Source organism: Anomaloglossus baeobatrachus, chromosome 4 (genome assembly GCF_048569485.1).
Source record: "Anomaloglossus baeobatrachus isolate aAnoBae1 chromosome 4, aAnoBae1.hap1, whole genome shotgun sequence".
Lineage (NCBI taxonomy): Eukaryota > Metazoa > Chordata > Amphibia > Anura > Aromobatidae > Anomaloglossus > Anomaloglossus baeobatrachus.
The window spans coordinates 29,758,712-29,777,872 of NC_134356.1; the positions used below are offsets into that span (position 1 = coordinate 29,758,712).

At 45.3% G+C, this 19,161-nt stretch overlaps 1 long non-coding RNA gene across 1 annotated transcript in view; it reads right to left on the reverse strand.

The window, feature by feature from the left end:
* LOC142301125 (uncharacterized) overlaps window positions 1-19,161 on the reverse strand; it is a 139,776-nt gene that overhangs the window by 13,886 nt on the left and 106,729 nt on the right. The window contains exon 4 of the long non-coding RNA XR_012752694.1: window positions 14,322-14,422. This is a non-coding gene — a long non-coding RNA (uncharacterized LOC142301125). The remainder of the gene's footprint in view (window positions 1-14,321; window positions 14,423-19,161) is intronic.

Sequence of the window (19,161 nt, forward strand, 5' to 3'; positions counted from 1 at the left end):
AAAAACACGGGAAGAACACATAGACTCAAATTGTCCTTGGTGGGATTTGGACCCACAAAGCCTGAGCCCCCGATCTGTTAAGACAGATTTTTACAGCGCGCGTTGAAGCTGTGCCTCCTCCATATCCTGTTAGCGCCACCTAGTGGCAGCCTTGTCCCATAATGAACTGCAGTACCAGTTATAGCCTTTGGACTAAAGAGGCGCTGTTCCCGAATCTGAGACGTTGCCTACTGACCCGTGACTGAGGACCATTGGTGGTCATTGACGCAACTATTCAAATTTTGGGGGAAATTGAGCCTAAAATACCTCAAGGTTTTGTAAAGGTTTTCTGAAAGGGGAAGCGATCCCTCTCCAGCAGCGACATGTCGACATGTTTCTTTTTAGCTTATGCAGCGCTGACCTTAATATACCCGGGTCTGGAGGACGAGGAGCAGCAAAGCAGTCATTTGAGTTCATGCAGTTGCTGGGCGCACGGTGCAATTATACATGTCTTAGGTTAATCACAGCCGTAACTAGGACTGGGATTAATGAATGAAGATTAACCGTCTGTGTGCCCACACCTTCTAGGAGGCTTCATCTGCTTCACTGTTACTTAGGGCTTTTTGGGTTTTTTTTAGTACGGGTGCTTAGAGCTAAACTGAAAAAAAATGACAATTGAGGGTCTAGAACCGAAAAGTCTCAAGATGGAAAACTGCAATCCCCGGTTAGTTCTGATAGATTTCTATTGAAAGTTGTAGTTTTTCACCAGCTGGGGAGCCACAAGAAAAGTGATCCAGAACTATGGGGTGCTGAAACTTGGAGATCCAGAATAACTAAGTACTGTCACTTGAGGGTTTAGAATAATAAGCAGTGATATTTTGGGACTTAGAACATCAAAGAGCTAATACTTGTTCTGGAACATCAGAGTTGATACTTGTTGGTTCTAGAACATTAGAGAGCTGATACTTGTTCTGGAGCATCAGAGAGCTGATACTTGTTCTGGAACATCAGAGAGCTGATACTTGTTCTGGAACATCAGAGAGTTGATACTTGTTGGTTCTAGAACATTAGAGAGCTGATATTTGTTCTGGAACATCAGAGAGCTGATACTTGTTCTGGAACATCAGAGTTGATACTTGGTTCTAGAACATTAGAGAGCTGACACTTGTTCTGGAACATTAGAGAGCTGATACTTGTTCTGGAATATTAGAGAGCTGATACTTGTTCTGGAACATTAGAGAGCTGATACTTGTTCTGGAACATTAGAGAGCTGATACTTGTTCTGGAACATCAGAGTTGATACTTGGTTCTAGAACATCAGAGTTGATACTTGGTTCTAGAACATTAGAGAGCTGACACTTGTTCTGGAACATTAGAGAGCTGATACTTGTTCTGGAACATTAGAGAGCTGATACTTGTTCTGGAACATTAGAGAGCTGATACTTGTTCTGGAACATTAGAGTTGATACTTGGTTCTAGAACATTAGAGAGCTGACACTTGTTCTGGAACATTAGAGAGTTGATACTTGGTTCTAGAACATTAGAGAGCTGACACTTGTTCTGGAACATTAGAGAGCTGATACTTGTTCTGGAACATCAGAGTTGATACTTGGTTCTAGAACATTAGAGAGCTGTCACTTGTTCTGGAACATTAGAGAGCTGATACTTGTTCTGGAATATTAGAGAGCTGATACTTGTTCTGGAACATTAGAGAGCTGATACTTGTTCTGGAACATTAGAGAGCTGATACTTGTTCTGGAACATCAGAGTTGATACTTGGTTCTAGAACATCAGAGTTGATACTTGGTTCTAGAACATTAGAGAGCTGACACTTGTTCTGGAACATTAGAGAGCTGATACTTGTTCTGGAACATTAGAGAGCTGATACTTGTTCTGGAACATTAGAGAGCTGATACTTGTTCTGGAACATTAGAGTTGATACTTGGTTCTAGAACATTAGAGAGCTGACACTTGTTCTGGAACATTAGAGAGTTGATACTTGGTTCTAGAACATTAGAGAGCTGACACTTGTTCTGGAACATTAGAGAGCTGATACTTGTTCTGGAACATCAGAGTTGATACTTGGTTCTAGAACATTAGAGAGCTGATACTTGTTCTGGAACATCAGAGAGCTGATACTTGTTCTGGAACATTAGAGAGCTGATACTTGTTCTGGAGCATTAGAGCATTAATACTAGGTGGTTCTAGGACATTAGAAAGCCGATACTTGTTCTAGAACATTAGAGCGCTAATAGAATATTAGAGAGCTCATAAGTGTGGTTCTAGAACATTATTGAGCTGTTGATTGTCTTTCTAGAAGAGTAGAAAGCTAATGCTTGTAGTTCTAGAACACTAAAGAGCTGATAAGTGATGTTTTAGAACAGTAGAAAGCAAATGTTCTAGAACATCAGAGAGCGGCAACGTGTTCTAGAACATCAGAATGCTAATACTTGTTATTCTAGAACATCAGATAGCTTATGTTTGTGGGTCTATATCAGTACAGACAGAATACTTGCCGCTCTAGAACATAAGCAAGCTGATATTTGTTATAGAATATTAGTGAGCGGATCTTTGTGGTTCTGGAGCATCAGAACGCTGGTACTTGCTTTTCTAGAACATTGGAGAGCTGATACTTGGGGATCTAGAACAATATGATGCTAGCACAAAGGATAGTGTTCCAGAAACAATAGGGCGCTCTTCTATGGACATTCTAGTGCTGGTGTTTGCAGAAAGACTGATACTGTTGAGGGTCTAGAACAGTGGTCAGTGGTCACCAGACAATGACTACTGTAGACTGAAAGTTGTGGCTTTGCAGCAGCTGGGGAGCGGCGATGTACAGTAATGGGGACTTTCTGTCCCATGAAAACCTAGAATAATAGAGTCCTGACACTTTCGTACTTAGAATAAATGGGCACGTGTGGGTTTAGAACAATGGGCACTGTCAAGATCTAGATTATGAGGCACTGTCACTTGAGGATCTATAACAGCGTGGCACCACTGAGGATTTTACAACAATGGAGCGCTAACATTTGAGGACTTAACAATGGAGAACTGATGTCTGTGGATTATGGAGGCACTGAAGCTTGGAGACCTAGAACAATGGATCTAGAACAATGGGTACTGTCAGAAGTAGAATAGAATATACTGTCATCAGAAGGTATAGAACAGAGTACTGTATATGAACATACAGGCACTGTCAGGTGTAAAGGAAGGCGGCACTGTCATCTGAGGATCAAGAACAATGGAGCACTGTCAGATGTGGAATAAAAGGGAACTGTCACTAGAGGAACTACACCAATGGTCATTGTCACTAGAGGAACCACAACAATGGGCACTGTCAGATGAATCAGACAGTGGTACTGTCTTCAGGAATCTAGAATAACAGACACTGTCAGCTGTGGAATAAATGGGCTCTGTCATTAGAGGATCTACAACTACGGGTGCTGTGAGAACAACAGGCAAAGTCACCCGAAGGTATAGAACAACATGCTTTGTCGGGTATATAGATCAAGAACTGTCAGATGTAGAACAACGGGCACTGTCAGATGTGGAACAACGGGCACTGTCAGATGTGGAACAACGGGCACTGTCAGATGTGGAACAACGGGCACTGTCAGATGTAGAACAACGGGCACTGTCAGATGTAGAACAACGGGCACTGTCAGATGTAGAACAACGAGCACTGTCAGATGTAGAACAACGGGCACTGTCAGATGTAGAACAACGGGCACTGTCACCAGAAGGTATACAACAACGGGCACTGTCACCAGAGAATCTAGAGAACAACGGGCACTGTCAGATGTAGAACAATGGGCTCTGGTCACCAAAAGGTATACAACAACGGGCGCTGTCCGATATAGAACAATGAGCACTGTCACCAGAAGTTATAGAACAATAGGCACTGTCAGATGTAGAACAATGGGCACTGGTCACCAGAAGGTATAGAACAACGGGCACTGTCAGATGTAGAACAATGGGCACTGGTCACCAGAAGGTATAGAACAACGGGCACTGTCAGATGTAGAACAATGGGCACTGGTCATCAGAAGGTATAGAACAACGGGCACTGTCAGATGTAGAACAATGGGCACTGGTCACCAGAAGGTATAGAACAACGGGCACTGTCAGATGTAGAACAATGGGCACTGGTCACCAGAAGGTATAGAACAACGGGCACTGTCAGATGTAGAACAATGGGCACTGGTCATCAGAAGGTATAGAACAACGGGCACTGTCAGATGTAGAACAATGGGCACTGGTCACCAGAAGGTATAGAACAACGGGCACTGTCAGATGTAGAACAATGGGCACTGGTCACCAGAAGGTATAGAACAATGGGCACTGTTACCAGAGAATCTAGAGAACAACAGACACTGTCACCAGAAGGTATACAACAACGGGCACTGTCAGATGTAGAACAACAGGCACTGTCACCAGAAGGTATACAACAACGGGCACTGTCACCAGAGAATCTAGAGAACAACGGACCCAGCTTTCCCAGTGACGGATATAGTAATAATCTGCTGACAGGCTGACGTAGGAGAAGTCTTTTAAGGTTAGGAGGAAACGCTCTTCATGATAAGTCTCGGTGGTTTGTGGTGGACTCTGTAACTTTACGTTTGTATGGTTCCTCTTTACAAGTCTTTTCTCAGGAATATGAGGTGGGGGGAGGTAATTCTGACCTTTTACCGATCAAGTTTCTCGTCAAAATGATAGCCGGATTAACAATTCCATTTTAGCCTGAAACTAAAGACTCTTATCCCCCGAGGATCCCCAGTGACTGTCCAGTTCCTATAACTCAGGCCCGAGAATGGGCTCTTCAGCTTACAGATGGGGGCAGAGTGTGCAAAAAGTGTAAACTGACCCGAGAAAGGGGATTAGTGACCAATTCTAAATAGCTGTTTTAACAGGTGAACGTGTGACAGGTTACACTCATGCTTTACAACCCACCAATTAGCATGTCTGTGCGGGAGGCACCTGTTGTAGGGATCTGGGGATTGTACGTTGGCCCTGGGTGTAATGTCCCGAACACTGAGAAGATCTAATTACCCTCAGATTATACACAGAAATGTGTTATCATTACTGATCAAGATAGTATCATGAACCGAGTACAAAAGAAGATCAGGCCCAAAAGCCAAAATCGAAAACATCCTCTTCCAAGTCCATATCTGAGTGACTTGTTGGCCCATCCTACAGTTCTCCATCTTTTGTTATAAAACATGAAACAGTAGAGTTTTACCAGAGTTGTTGGTAGCTTCATGATGGCATGGTCCCCATTTTGCCTTTGAATAACATCAGATGATTAAAGGGGCCACAATGCACCAGTAAGGCCCACATCCTCTTTATCAGGAATAGTTTAGTAAGGACTGTTCCTGGTTTTAATGAGGTCAATAGGACCGATCCACCATACCGGACTTAGTGGGTACTAAAGATACGGAGCTGTGTCTGGTAGCAAAGAGTCGCGATGCTCCCCCAAGCGACTAATAGGGCGAGCCACCACCAATCTCAAACTAGATAGACCTTTCTCTTAGTCTTCTGGAGATATTTAGTAAGGAGAAGCTTTGCTTAGGTTTTCACCACTCAGGCCACTCGGATCTTGGCTTTTCCTTTTCGAAACCTCAAGCACTGACTTTGACAGTTATCCCCAAGACTTAAACCATAGGTTAACTCAAAAAACAAAAAAAGACCCTAAACTTAAACCATGGGGTAACCTTAACCTTAGTCTTCTGGAGATATTTAGTAAGGAGAAGCTTTGCTTAGGTTATCACCATTCAGGCCATTCGGACCTTGGCTTCTCCTTCTCGAAGCCACAGGCTCTGGCTTTATGACAGTTATCCCCAAGTCTTAAACCATGGAGTAATTATTAAAAAAAAAAAAAAAGTTCCCTTTCGAGAGACCCTAAACTTAAACCATGGGGTAACCTTTCCCTTCGTCTTCTGGAGATATTTAGTTAGGAGAATCTTTGCTTAGGTTTTCATCGTTGAGGCTACTTGGATCTTGGCTTCTCCTTCTCGAAGCCTCAGATCCTGGCTTTCTGACAGTTGTCCCCAAGTCTTAGACCATGGTAGAACCTAAACTTAAACCAGGGGATAACTCTTAAAAAGAAAAAAGCTCTCTTCCGAGAGAACCTAAACTTCTTAACCATCCTGGCAGATCTCACCATGTTCTTGGGATGCACCAAGCAGGTTCAAGCCTTCTAGATGGAAACTCTGTTCTATGACATATCATAGAATCCAAAGTCTCATCAGGGGCTCCTTTTGTTATGTTTAGGGTTTTTGTAAAAGAAATGTGATGTTGACTATAGAACACATGATGTCTTTGGGTGCCCAATAGTCTACACTGAATGGTGGACAAGACAGAAGATCTCGATTGGTCACCACCTCTTTTCTATGACATATCATGGAACCCAATGCTCAACAGGGGCTCCTTTTATTATGTTTGGGGGGGTTCTAAAAGAAATAGGAAGAATTGTCACGTTGAACAGATGTTGTCTTTGGATGTCCAGTAGTCTACACTGAATGGTGGACAAGACAGAAGATATCAATTGAGCACCACCTCTTTCTATGACATATCATGGAACCCAATGCTCAACAGGGGCTCCTTTTATTATGTTTGGGGGGTTCTAAAAGAAATAAGAATTGTGATGTTGACTATAGAACAGATGATGTATTTGGATGCCCAATAGTCTACATTGAATGGTGGACAAGACAGAAAACCAGCTCTATGGTGCCATGCCGATGAAAGTTGTCAGAGGACCATGGTCAAGCTGGCATGAAGGCAAGAGCGACTCTACTGACCAACGGTAACAGAGGAGCATTTATGGACCTCGGCTTGGGCTACAAGAGGAGAAGACCTATCGCATGAATGTTCATTTCTGTTGAATTTGGTGTAAGCTACATGAATTCATGGATGCCTCCTGACGTGCCCAATAGTCTACACTGAGTGGTGCACAAGACAGAAGATATTGATTGGCCACCACCTCTTTTCTATGACATATCATGGAACCCAATGCTTAACAGTGGCTCCTTTTATTATGTTTGGGGGGTTCTAGAAATAAAAGAATTGTGATGTTGACTATAGAACAGATGATGTCTTTGGATGTCCAATAGTCTACACTGAATGGTGGACAAGACAGAAAATATCGATTGAGCACCACCTCTTTTCTATGACATATCATGACATGTCAATGGTGGACAAGACAGAAAACTAGCTCTATGGTGCCATGCCAATGAAAGTGGTCAGAGGACCATGGTCAAGCTGGCATGAAGGCAAGAGCGACTGCACTGACCAACGGTAACACAGGAGCATTTATGGACCTCGGCTTGGGCTACAAGAGGAGAAGACCTATCGCATGAATGTTCATTTCTGCTGAATTTGGTGTAAGCTACATGAATTCATGGATACCTCCTGACGTGCCCAATAGTCTACACTGAATGGTGGACAAGACAGAAGATATTGATTGAGCACCACCTCTTTTCTATGACATATCGTGGAACCCAATGCTCAACAGGGGCTCCTTTTATTATTTTTGGGGGTTCTAGAAATAAGAAGAATTGTGACATTGACTATAGAACAAATGATGTCTTTGGATGCTCAATAGTCTACACTGAATGGTGGACAAGACAGAAGATATCGATTGAGCACCACCTCTTTTCTATGACATATCATGACATGTCAATGGTGGACAAGACAGAAAACTTGTTCTATGGTGCCATGCCAATGAAAGTGGTCAGAGGACCATGGTCAAGCTGGCATGAAGGCAAGAGCAACTCCACTGACCAACAGTAACAGAGGAGCATTTATGGACCTTGGCTTGGGCTACAAGAGGAGAAGACTTATCGCATGACTCTTCATTTCTGCTGAATTTGGTGTAAGCTACATGATTCCATGGACGCCTCCTGACTCATGTCAACGTTGGTGGTGTATGTCTGCCGACACATGCTGATGAAAGGCTTTCGAAGCTCGGTCTGGAGCAGAAAAAACCCATCAATGTCTGTCACCCAACACCCTTATCTACTCAACAGCTACTGCTATTTATACACGGAGAAGGCAGTAAAAAGCTGCATCATAAGAACAGGCCACCTCTCCGCATGAGTCTGGGATTTCCAGTGACTCGTTTATCATGGGCCCCGTCAAGCCACTGGCAGGCACTTGCCATCTGGCACAGCAGTTCCAGCCTCTGCCGGCCGCATTCTTCGCATGTATCGCATATAATGTACGACGCACGACCAACTGTAGACGAGGAGGAATGCAGACTGGTACGCAAACTGTTTAAAAGGGGAAACTGTGCTCCGTGCGGGCAGCGAGGGCAACAGGTGGACGAATATATCGGGAACCCGAATTAGCCAGACTAGTGTTACAAGGCTGCTGGCAGTCCTACCACCATCGGATAGGGATTTTGAAGACGAGTAGACAGGGTAACCTCCCGGTGACCCCCTGGGATTACTTGCATCCATGATTCGAGAACCGGTGCCTTATTGCGTTTATTCCAATGATGACAAGCTCAGGTTTGAGTTATGGATACAGGAGTTGGAAAGTTATCGGATCCTTAACCTCTTTCTAAAGGCTTACACATTAGATTAAAGGGAGTCTGACTGTTCAAACCAAGTGTGTCGCCGAGAGATAGGGGGTACTCAGATCCAGGCCAAGGGGTCACTTTTGAAGGTATCACGGTGGTGTGACCCGGTCTGTGATCCCAGGTACCACAACAAAAGGGGCATTATATACAGGGGAGATTTGGCAGTCTATGTTCCGTGACGCCACCCGTGGTGTGCGGTGAGGTAATGGAGCACCGCCGCTGCCGGTCACAGGATCCCGGGGATGGTAATGGGCAGCAAGGTGGTGATTTTTCCTCCACGGGTAGGGTGTTGATGTTCCGGGACCCCGGTGTGATGGATTGGGAAGTAACGGGTGCAGTCCACGGCTTGGACTGGGTGGTGCAGGAGTACTCACGGTATAAGGCAATAACTGACACGAGTCCAAGGATTAACCAAGTTGCTGGTAACTGGTGCCCACGGCTGCTGTGATGACGGGTCCCACACCCGTGTGTGTAATTCGGGTGTTTTTCTCCTGCCTGGTGTCTGTGTCTGCTCCGTACACAGGAAGCGGCTGGCCTATTCCTGAGGCCCTCACTGCCACTTCTCCTAGCCCCACACAGGGGCTGCTTCCAGACCTCTCTCCTCCTGCGGACTGACTGAAAACTCAACTCTCCACTCTCCAAGTTCCTCTCTCCCCCTCCCGTTTTCCTGAGGAGGGGGCGAGTGGGGCCTGATTGGCTGGTGTGTATTGGTGTGGGAAACTCCCCAAGGGAGAGTGAGCTCTGCACCATAAAGATGTATGCAGACCTCTGTGACACCCTGGTTTTGCTAGGGCGGCACACAAGCACAACACCTTGTAGGAGATGCAGCTCTTCTACAAATTTCTACCTCTAGTGTCCAAAGCCATTGCTCTGTTTGCCATGAATCATGTTATGTTAACGAGGCGCTCAGTGCTCATTGAGCGTGGCCAAGCGGTTCAGGGCACCGTCTTACCTATTTTTGCTCCATTTTACACCGCCCTCCTCTTCCTGATTGACAGTTTTGACAGGAGCCAGAGGAAGGGGGCGGAAACACAAGAAAAACAAATATCTGTTAAGGTGCACCAAACTTTTAAGCCACGCCCAGTGGTCACTGATCGGCTCATTAACATATCTGAAAAAAAAAGATTTTTGGCAAATGAAGCAACAGATTTGGACACTAAAGGTACAATTTTTTATTAGGGCTCTGACCCCTACAAGATGCTGTGCTTGGTTTGGACAGTCATTTTGTGCTAACAGGCTCCTATAAGGGGGTATTCCGATCTCCAAGACCCTATCCCAATATGTAGTAGGTGTAATGATAATAATAATAATAATAATAATATTAGGAAATACCTCCAATTAGAAATGTAGTATAGTTCTCCTGATATAGCCATGTCTCTTACATCATGTGCAGGGCATTGCAGGACCTTAGAAAATACTTCTACTTAGAAATGTAGTATAGTTCTCCTGATGTAGCCATGTCTCTTACCTCATATGCAGGGCATTGCAGAACCTTAGCAAATACCTCTAGTTAGAAATGTAGTATAGTTCTCTTGATGTAGCCATGTCTCTTACCTCGTGTGCAGGGCATTGCAGGAACTTAGCAAATACCTCTAGTTAGAAATATAGTATAGTTCTCCTGATGGAGCCATGTCTCTTACCTCATATGCAGGGCATCGCAAGACCTTAGCAAATATCTCCAATTAGAAATGTAGTATAGTTCTCCATATGTAGCCATGTCTCTTACCTCATATGCAGGGTATTGCAGGACCTTAGCAAATACCTCCAGTTAGAAATGTAGTATAGTTTTCCTGATGTAGCCATGTCTCTTACCTCAAATGCGGGGCATGCAGGACCTTAGAAAATACCTCTACTTAGAAATATAGTATAGTTCTCTTGATATAGCCATGTCACTTACCTCATCTGCAGGGCATTGCAATTTAGGTATCCATGGTTATCACTACTCATATAGTGACAGTTAGTTATTTGTGGTCGTAACTATGGATACCTAAGCTGCAATGCCCTGCACATGAGGTAAGAGACATGGCTACATCAGGAGAACTGTATTACATTTCTAAGTGGAGGTATTTGCTAAGGTCCTGCAATGCCTTGTACATGAAGTAAGAGTCATGGCTACAACAGGAGTACTATACTACATTTCTAATTGGAGGTATTTGCTAAGGTCCTGCAATGCCCTGCACATGAAGAAAGAGATATGGCTATATCAGGAGAACTATGTTACATTTCTAAGTAGAGGTATTTGCTAAGGTCCTGCAATGCCCTGCACATGAAGTAAGAGACATGGCTACATCAGGAGAACTATATTACATTTCTAAATGGAGGTATTTGTGAAAGGTCCTGTAATGATCTGCACATAAGATAAGAGACATGGCTTAAAGGGAGGTATTTGCTAAGGTCCTGCAATGCCCTGCACATGAAGTAAGAGACACGGCTACATCAGGAGAACTATAATACATTTCTAATTGGAGGTATTTGCTAATATTATTATGATTACACCTACTATATATTGGGATAGGATCTTGGAGATGGGAATACCCCTTTCAAGACAGAGGGACAGGCCCACATCTAATGAGAATCAGCACCTTTCAACTCTTCGCCGACGGAGGACGTCAAGAAAGAGCAAGATAAGCAGTTTGAGCATTCTGGTAGTGACTTACTCCTCTCTCCCCATTAAAAACCACATGAACCCTTGTCCTTGTATTGTAGATGGTTTCTAATTATAATTTTTAAATTCACCCTACGTAGCTTTCCAAAATTGGCCTTAAAGGGATAAGCCACTTTTCCTGACTTGTCTTTTTTATTAAATATTCATATTCCCCATAAAATAACAATTCAGAATCATCTTTTCCCATAACTCTGCGTTGTTCCGTTCCTCTTTTATTCCTCCTGGCAGTTTATGAATCGATTAACTAGGTGTTACTGTTCCCCTTCTCTGAAGGGCGTGTCCCTGCACAGTGCTAGAGAGCTCAGCACTGATTGGACAGTGTCAGACCAGACTGTGCGAAGACACGCCCCCAAAGAGTAACCTTCAATTGTTAATTGATTCATTACATTTCCAAGAGGAATAACAGAGGAATGGAACAGTGTAGAGTGATAAAAACAATTATTCTAGAATTCCTATATGACGTGGGATTAAATTATGTACTAAACAGACACAAATGTAATATTGTTATTGCAACCGGAGTACAATAAGGCTGAGCTGCAATACCAGGCATTGCCTGTGGGCAAGAGTGGCGCTGTTTCTAGAAATAATTAGACTTTTTTTTTTGGTATTTATTACATAAAGGGGAAACGTGAGGACTCTTTAGTCAGACATCTGAGCAGAGATCACGCTCTTCAGACACGCTCTTGTGTCTGCTCCGTAAGCCGTCAAGATGGTAAATAGATTTTATGCCCGCGAGTGATCAAAGGGAGCGGGGGATCTACACGGGTGGAGAAGTATTGGGATTTGCACCGATAGGAGAGATAATAAAGGCACGAGTGCAGAGCAAACAGCTTCACATATTTCATGGGCTCCACTTCAATGGGAATAGATTAAGTTGCCGAATCAATCAAGGGTTCCCAAGTGTCCGAGCAAATATCCAGTCTGTGGAAACCTTATCACAGTATCACTATAAAAACTACTCAGTTATAGCAAAAAGTTATAAAAATCCACGGAAAAAAAAGACTCGGAACACATTTAAAGGGGTCATTTAAAGGGGTCATTTAAAGGGGTATTCCGGTCCTCCCCTCTCTTGGTGATAACTGTTAGATCAGTGTGAGTCATGAATAATGGGGGAGAATTGAGGGTTTCCGTTGCCCCATTCTCTTATGGCCGCCACTAGGAGTTCAGTAGTGCTCAGGTTGCGCATGTGCCATTTCCTTCCATTCAGAGTGTATAGAACTGATGGCCTATAAGGAGTATTCCGGTTCTGCCCTATCTTAGTGATAACTGTTAGATCGATGTCAGTCCTGAATAATGGTGGAGAATTTGGGGTTTGTGTTGCGCCGATCTCTTTTGGCCGCCAGTAGGAGTGCAATACTGCGCAGGTTGCGCATGCGCCGTTTGGTTCTATTCAGTCTATAGGACCGCCAGCCTATAAGGGGTATTATGACCCTCTCTTTTCTTGGTGATAACTGTTAGATCAGTATGAGTTCCGACTAATGGGAGAGAATTTGGGGTTTCCATTGCCCTGATCTCTTCTGACCACCAATAGGAGTTCAATAGTGCGCAGGTTGCGCATGCGCAGTTTCCTTCCACTCTGAGTCTATAGGACTGGTGGCCTATAAGGGGTATTCCGGTCCTCCCTTTTCTTGGTGACAACTGTTAGATCAGTATAAGTCATGAATAATGGGGGAGAATTGGGGGTTTCCATTGCCCCGCTCTCTTCTGACCACCAGTAGGAGTTCGATAGTGTGCAGGTTGCGCATGCGCCGTTTCGTTCAATTCAGTCTATAGGACTGCCGGCCTAAAAGGGGTATTCTGACCCCCTCTTTTCTTGGTAATAACTGTTAGATCAGTGTGAGTCCCAACCAATGGGTGAGAATTGGGGGTTTCCGTTACCCCATTATCTTTTGGCTGCCAGTAGGAGTTCAATAGTGGTCAGATTGCGCATGCGCCGTTTCCTTCCATTCAGAGTCTATAGAACTGATGGCCTATAAAGGGTATTCTGGTCCTCCCTTTTCTTGGTGATAACTGTTAGATTAGTGTGAGTCATGAATAATGGGGGAGAATTGGGGGTTTCCGTTGCCCCGCTCTCTTCTGACCACCAGTAGGAGTTCGATAGTGTGAAGGTTGCGCATGCGCTGTTTCGTTCCATTCAGTCTATAGGACTGCCAGCCTATAAGGGATATTCTGGCCCTCTCCTTTCTTGGTGACAACTGTTAGATCAAAGTGAGTCATGAATAACGGGGGATAATTGGGGGTTTCCGTTGCCCCGTTCTATTCTTGCCGCCAGTAGGAGTTCAATAGTGCGCAGGTTGCGCATGCGCCATTTCCTTCCATTCAGAGTCTATAGTACTGACAGCCCCCACTAACTCTATTGTTGGACCTACACCAATCTAACAGTTATCACCTAACAAGTGGAAAACTGTAGACCAAAATACCCCTTTAAGGCCATGTGCCCGTGGGAGATCGAACCTGCGGACAGGTATTTCCGCAGGTTCACGCAGCAGCTACCCGGAATCCGCAGCTATCCATTGCTGTAGTATATCTGCGGAGTTGTTGCGGTAAACCTGCGGAAACAGTGCGGATTTCGTGTGGAATTCCTGCGGAATTCCCGCCCTGTATCTCCGTAGAGGAGGGGCGGGAATTCCGCAGATAATTCCGCATGAATAATGGACATGCAGTTACGTGCGGCTGCGGCAAATCCGCAGCATTTTCCGCATCCGCAAATACCGCAGCATTGAAACAGCCCTCCCCAAATTCCATAGGATAACATGGGGAGTGTCTGTACTTGCGTAAACCCGCGGATGTATCTGGAAAAGTATATATTATTAGGCCTGATGAGGCTGGTGTACTTATTTTGAAAATCCATCTCAGAATGGTTGTGCAGTCTTGATTTTGAGATGAGCATTGGCTCATTTTACTACTACCGTAGTCAAGGAAGACGTGAATATTACAAAGTGAATCTGACATGGATTTTTAAAAGTAAGTACACCAGCTTCACCAGGTCTATTTTCTATATAATCATGTGTTATGACAGATCCGATTTTAGAAAAAAATCTAACATTTTTTTGCATTTTAAGGAGTATGTAAAATGCACAATGGTGCTGATATACCGACCTGACGCAGTTCTCCGAGGTTTTGGATGCAGCTTCCTTCTTTCAGGGGGTCCCAGATATTCCAGATTTCATCCACCCGGAGGAAGAAATACAGTTCTGTATCTATGGGTAAAGCAAAATTTGCTTGTGAGCTCACTGACGCAAGGATCTTGCTACATGAATACCGCATTCAGTGCTAATAAACTCTACCGCTACGATACAAATCAACTTTCAAACTTTTATATCCTCGAAAGGAAGAAATCCAAAAAAAAAAAAAGGAAGATCCCCCTTTAAATGGCCAGGAATGACTTGTCGTGCTCCTCGAATCAGATTTGTTGCCATGCAGATTTCCAGTTACCCAACATCCTCCGAGCCGAGAAAAGGGATAGAGTGGATTGTCACGTCCCCAGTCATTTAATGGGAAGCGCTTCGGCTGAAAAGGCACAAGACGCCGCCGTTATCTGAGGCTGTTGGTCGCAGCTAATTTGGCTAATCTATCATCTTTACGTTCAGCCCTTTTTGTCCCCCCCCCTCCCGGACCTCGTCGTGGCGTCATCCCCAGTCCGATATGAAGCCGGCTCCTTACATAAGACGAGGAGCCTGAAAGAAATCCTCCCAAGTGTCGTTAAAGAGAAGGCGTCAAGATCGCGACTATCACGGAGACATAGGAAGCGAGCGGAGAGATTGGGGGGGAAACGCGCGGAGAGAGAGTGGGGGGAAACGCATGGAGAGAGAGTGGGGGAAACGCGCGGAGAGAGAGTGGGGGGAAACGCATGGAGAGAGAGTGGGGGGAAACACGTGGAGAGAGAGTGGGGGAAACGCGCGGAGAGAGAGTGGGGGGAAATGCGCTGAGAGAGAGTGGGGGGAAACGCACTGAGAGAGAGTGGGGGGAAACACACGGAGAGAGAGTGGGGGGAAACGCACGGAGAGAGAGTGGGGGGAAACACGTGGAGAGAGAGTGGAGGAAACGCGCGGAGAGAGAGTGGGGGGAAATGCACTGAGAGAGAGTGGGGGGAAACGCACTGAGAGAGAGTGGGGGGAAACACACGGAGAGAGAGTGGGGGAAACGCACGGAGAGACAGTGGGGGGAAACGCACGGAGAGAGAGTGGGGGGAAAAGTGGGGGGAAACACACGGAGAGAGAGTGGGGGGAAACGCACGGAGAGAGAGTGGGGGGAAACACGTGGAGAGAGAGTGGAGGAAACGCGCGGAGAGAGAGTGGGGGGAAATGCGCTGAGAGAGAGTGGGGGGAAACGCACTGAGAGAGAGTGGGGGGAAACACACGGAGAGAGAGTGGGGGAAACGCATGGAGAGAGAGTGGGGGGAAACGCACGGAGAGAGAGTGGGGGGAAAAGTGGGGGGAAACACACGGAGAGAGAGTGGGGGGAAACGCATGGAGAGAGAGTGGGGGGAAACGCGCAGAGAGAGAGTTGGGGGAAAGGCGCGGAGAGAGAGTGGGGGGAAACGCGCGGAGAGAGAGTGGAGGGAAACGCGCAGCAAGAGAGAGAGTGGGGGGAAATGCACGGAGAGAGAGTGGGGGGAAACGCGCAGAGAGAGAGTGGGGGGAAACGCACGGAGAGAGAGTGGGGGGAAACACGCAGAGAGAGAGTGGGGGGAAACGCACGAAAGAGAGAGTGGGGGGAAACACACGGAGAAAGAGTGGGGGGAAACGCACGGAGAGAAAGTGGCGGGAAACGCACGGAGAGAGAGTGGGGGGAAACGCACGGAGAGAGAGTAGGGGGAAACGCACGAAGAGAGAGTGGGGGGAAACGCACGGAGAAAGAGTGGGGGGAAACGCACGAAGAGAGAGTGGGGGGAAACGCACGGAGAAAGAGTGGGGGGAAACGCACGGAGAGAGAGTGGGGGGAAACGCGCAGAGAGAGAGTGGGGGGAAACGCACGAAGAGAGAGTGGGGGGAAACGCAAGGAGAAAGAGTGGGGGGAAACGCACGGAGAGAAAGTGGCGGGAAACGCACGGAGAGAGAGTGGGGGGAAACGCACGGAGAGAGAGTAGGGGGAAACGCGCAGAGAGAGAGTGGGGGGAAACGCGGCAATCGTCGGGGCAAACTTTGCCGTATACCTAGCAAGCTGTGCGATTTTTTTTTTTTTTTCTCCGGCGAGTTAATTTCGAGTCTAACGGCTCTTGTGTCTCATTCTCACTGACAAGTGCCTCCAGCGAGCTCAGCCTCAAAGAACACTAAATCTTTTTTTTTTTTTTTTTCAGAATGTATTTATAGAATTCCATAAATCTTGCACGCACCTTCCAGCAGCTGTACGGAGAGCGAGAGCCTCAAACCAGGCTCCAGGGGGTGTCTTTGTTTCAGGATCCCCCAAATACTCACGACAGGACACTCCGAATACTTTGTGCCACATCGTTCAGGGACGTATACACGTATATGGGGTCCTGTATACTGCCCTATTGGGAAATTAGACAACAGCGATCCCATGGCATCTCTTAATGGAAAACGCTCGAAGGTTAATCAAGGGCGTACTCTCTAGAGAGAGGAGTCCGTTCTGGATTGGCTTCATTTTAATGAGTGGTGGTATCATGCTTAGAGATGTGGTCTTCACCCGCTGTGAAAGGAATTACAGCATGGCAACATCGCAATGGGGCCGGCCTCAGTTCCTTGCTATGCTGGGAGCGGTGCATTACAGGTAGAATTTCATTTTCATGGGGGTACTATAGGATCATGGGGTACTAATGGATCATTAGGGTGCTAAAGAATCATGGGGTACTAAATAATCATAGGGTACTAAAGGATTATGGGTACTAAAGGATCATAAAGGTACTAAAGGTTCATGGGTACTAAAGGATCATGGGGTACTAAAGAATCATGGGGTGCTAAAAAAGCATGGGGTACTAATGGATTATGGGTGTACTAAAGGATCATAAGGGTGCTAAAGAATCATGGGGTACTAAAGGAGCATGGGGCACTAAAAGATCATGGGGTGCTAAAGGATTATGGGGTACTGGGGTAGTAAAAGATCATAAAGGTAGTAAAGAATCTGTGGTACTAAGGGATTATGGGTAATAAAGGATCAAGGTATAATAAAGGATCATAAGGGTACTAAAGAATCATGGGGTAGTAAAGGATTATAAGTGTACTAAAGGATCATGGGGGGCTAATGGATCATGGGGTGCTAAAAAAGGATGGGGTACTAATGTATCATGGGTGTACTAAAGGGCGCTAAAGAATCATTGGGTACTATAGAATCATGGGGCTTAAAGGATCATGAGGTACTAAAGGAGCATGGGGTACTAAAGGATCATGGGGTGCTAATGGATTATGGGGTAATAAACAATCATTGGGTACTAAAGGATCATGGGGGTAGTAAAGGATCATAAGGTACTAAGTGATTATAGGTACTTGAAGATCATGGGATACTAAAGGATCATAAGGGTACAAAAGAATCATGGGGTACTAAAGGATTATAAAGGTACTATAGAAAGCAGTTCACAAGTCCTCCATTCTGGTGATTGGTTAGTCGTAGGACCTACCCCAGCCAAGTAATTTGCTTATTCAATGGGCGTCTGACCGGAATACCCCTTTAATAAATGGCTGTCAACTTTTCATTATCAAATGCATTTTGTTTAGACTGCTTAAGTCTCAGAAGTGTCTTCAAGGGACAGTTGATCACAGTGTCCTGCTGCCTAGATCCCCAGCTGTCTATGGGGAAGCCTGGAATGACGTGTTGAATTTCCCCACAGCACTTCTGCAGGACAAATGAAGCATTACACAAAAACTACTGAAATCAATGGTTTATTCATTTGATGCATGGATGTAGTGCGTCCTCTGGGTATACTGTATCCTGCGCTATTGGGTCCTATATAAGGACCTTACCCCTCAATGCAGCGCGTAATGACCTATTTCAACATTAATTTTCTAAACTACCAAAATCCATTTAAGGGTTAATGGATTTACACTAAGAATGACAGATGAAGAGCATTATCCAAGATCAAGACAGATTCTGTATCTCCGTGTATAAATTTGCTCAACCCACAAGAAAAAAATACACAAAACCCCCGTATGGCACAAAAGCCACAACGAGCTAAACGATCGAAAAGTGTACAAAATGTGAAAAAAATCCAAACAATTCATGCAATGCAGCACACCCAGTACACAGCGCTGACGGGCCCCACGCAGGGTCACTGTGTGCTATATATGTGCTGTACCAGCACTGCAGGCGCAAGCACCTCCACAACCTGATCCAGACAAACAAGAGTTAACTGGTTATTTTTGGCCATTCCTGAACATACACGAGGCAGATGTCAGCTGCTGCCCTCCGGGCTCAGTATGGCTGTGACCAAGCAGGAGGCTCATGTGTGATATGGGCAGCAAAAGGCTAGAAAACTGTGAAAGTATCCATCATCCATCAATAAATCATCCATCCATCCATCTATACATCCATTATCCATCCATCACCCATCTATCCATCCATCCATCCATCCATCATTCATCCATGTATCCATCCATTTATCCATCTATCCATCCATCCTTCACCCATCCATCCATCCATCCATCCAACTATCCTTTCATCATCCATCCATGTATCTGTCTTCCATCAATCCATCCATCATCCATCTATATATCCATCTATTGATCATCCATCTATCCCTCCACCATCCATCCATCCATCCACTGATCATCTATCATCCATCTATTCCTCCACCATCCATCTATCCATCCATTGATCATCCGTATATCCCTCCACCATCCATCCATCCATTGATTATCCATATATCCCTCCACCATCCATCCATCCATTGATCATCCGTATATCCCTCCACCATCCATCTATCCATCTATCCATCCATTGATCATCCATCCTCCATCCATTTATCCCTCCACCATCCGTCTATCTA